The sequence below is a fragment of the Heptranchias perlo genome, chromosome 7 (assembly GCF_035084215.1).
Source record: "Heptranchias perlo isolate sHepPer1 chromosome 7, sHepPer1.hap1, whole genome shotgun sequence".
Classification (NCBI taxonomy): domain Eukaryota; kingdom Metazoa; phylum Chordata; class Chondrichthyes; order Hexanchiformes; family Hexanchidae; genus Heptranchias; species Heptranchias perlo.
In genome coordinates this window covers 96,009,590-96,012,091 of record NC_090331.1, presented here as the reverse complement: position 1 = coordinate 96,012,091, position 2,502 = coordinate 96,009,590, and the positions used below count along the sequence as shown (strand labels likewise).

Here is a 2,502-nt window from a genome sequence, read left to right as displayed (position 1 = left end):
GGTGACAGACTGGCCCCCTCTATGGCCAATGATAATCATAGAATCATAGAAAGGTTACAGCAAGGAAGGAGGTCATTTTGAAAATCCATATACACATCAACTGCATTGCCCTCATCGACCCTTTCTGTTACCTCATCAAAAAACTCTACCAAGTTAGTTAAACATTATTTCCCTTTTAACAAATCCGTGCTGGCTTTCCCTAATCAATCCACCCTCGTCCAAGTGACTGTTAGCTCTGTCCCAGATTATCATTTCTAAAAGTTTCCCCACCAGAGGTTAAACTGACTGGCCTATAGTTGCTGGGTTTATCCTTACACCATTTTTTGAACAAGGGTGTAATATTTGCAATTCTCCAGTATTCTGGCACCACCCCCGTATCTAAGGAGGATTGGAAGATCATGGCCAGTACCTCTGCAATTTCCACCATTACTTCCCTTAGCAACCTCAGATGCATCCCTTCCGGACTGGGTGACTTATCCACTTTGTCAACCAGCCTCTATCAATTTTTAACCCATCCAGTATCTCAACTATATCTTCCTTTACTGAGACTCTGGCAGCATCTTCTTCCTTGGAGACAGATGCAAAGTACTCATTTAGTACCTCGGCCATCCCCTCTGCCTCCATGAATAGATCTCCTTTATGGTCCCTAATCGGCCCCACCCCTCTTCTTACTACCCGTTTACTGTTTACCTGCCTGTTGAAGACTTTTGGATTCCCTTTTATGTTTGGCCGCCAGTCTATTCTCATACTGTCTCTTTGCCCCTCTTATTTCCTTTCACTTCCTCTCTGAACTTTCTATATTCTGCCTGGTTCTCACTTGTGTTATCAGCCGGACATCTGTCATACCCCTAGACCAAGCTGGCTCGTTGGTCTAGGGGTATGATTCTCGCTTCGGGTGCGAGAGGTCCCGGGTTCAAATCCCGGACGAGCCCAATTTGAACAGGTAGATAAGGTGGTAAAGAAGGCATATGGGATACTTGCCTTTATTAGCCGAGGCATAGAATATAAGAGCAAGGAGGTTATGATGGAGCTGTATAAAACACTGGTTAGGCCACAGCTGGAGTACTGTGTGCAGTTCTGGTCGCCACACTACAGGAAGGATGTGATCGCTTTGGAGAGGGTGCAGAGGAGATTCACCAGGATGTTACCAGGGCTGGAGCGCTTCAACTATGAAGAGAGACTGGGAAGATTGGGTTTGTTTTCCTTGGAGCAGAGGAGGCTGAGGGGGGACATGATTGAGGTGTACAAAATTATGAGGGGCACAGATAGGATGGATACGAAGGAGCTTTTTCCCTTCGTTGAGGGTTCTATAACAAGGGGACATAGATTCAAGGTAAAAGGCGGGAGGTTTAGAGGGGATTTGAGAAAGAACTTTTTCACCCAGAGGGTGGTTGGAGTCTGGAACTCACTGCCTGAAAGGGTTGTGGAGGCAGGAACCCTCACAACATTCAAGAAGCATTTGGATGAGCACTTGAAATGCCATAGCATACAAGGCTACGGACCAAATGCTGGAATATGGGATTAGAGTAGACAGGGCTGATGGCCGGCGCGGACACGATGGGCCGAAGGACCTCTATCCGTGCTGTATAACTCTATGACTCTATGACGCCCCTTTTTTCTGCTTCTTCTTACTCTCTATCTCTTTTGTCATCCAGGGTGCTCTGGCTTTAGTTGCCCTATCTTTCTGCCTCATGGGAATGTACCTGGATTGTACCCGAACCAGCTCCTCCTTAAATGCCGCCCACTGTTCAATTACAGTTTTGCCTGCCAATCTTTGATTCCAATTTACCTGGGCCAGATCTGTTCTCATCCCATTGAAATTGGCCCTCCTCCAATTGATTATTTTTACTTTAGAGTGGTCAGTGTCCTTTTCCATAGCTATTCTAAACCTTATGATATGAATCATCACATCAGATTGCTTCTTTCCTACAATCTATGTTTGTGTCTCTGAATGAGCTACTTAACGACATTAGTGCCTATTGTGTGTAATCTGGGCAGTTTTCGCATAAATTTCTGTACTTGATCCTTCACCTGAAGTGGGACAAGTAGCTCATCCCCTTTGTGACAGCTGCAGAGGACAGACAAGAGCCAGGCTGCCAATTTTGCCCCTCAACTGAAACACACAAGGGTTCCAAGAGCCACATGCCTTGAAATCAATAAATGGGAAGTACACGTCTCTCTGAGTCGGTGAGTCGTCAGATCCACTCCCACAATCAAGCAGTGAGAGGAGGATCGTGACTTATAATGTAAAGAATCAGTCAGATTTATCGCTACAAACGTTGCATTCAGGAGGATGGGGCAGCCGTGGGGAATGCTTCAGAGCCAGAGAGTACATATGATTGGCTCCAAAGGATGCAGAGCTCATCAAAAGCCTTCTGCTGACCCACCACACACAACCAAAGACCTCCGAACCCACCAGGTCATCGTTGGACAGTCATAGTCTTTGCTTAATACAAGCTCCAGAACACTCCAACCAACCGGTGTGGCAGATTCTTTATGATT

General features: G+C 46.1%; 1 non-coding gene across 1 annotated transcript; it reads left to right on the top strand.

Annotated features, from left to right (window-relative positions):
• The first annotated feature begins 860 nt into the window (after nucleotides 1-860).
• trnap-cgg (transfer RNA proline (anticodon CGG)) lies at nucleotides 861-932 on the top strand. Its single transcript has one exon. It is a non-coding gene; the product is annotated as a tRNA-Pro (tRNA).
• The last annotated feature ends 1,570 nt before the right edge of the window (nucleotides 933-2,502 follow it).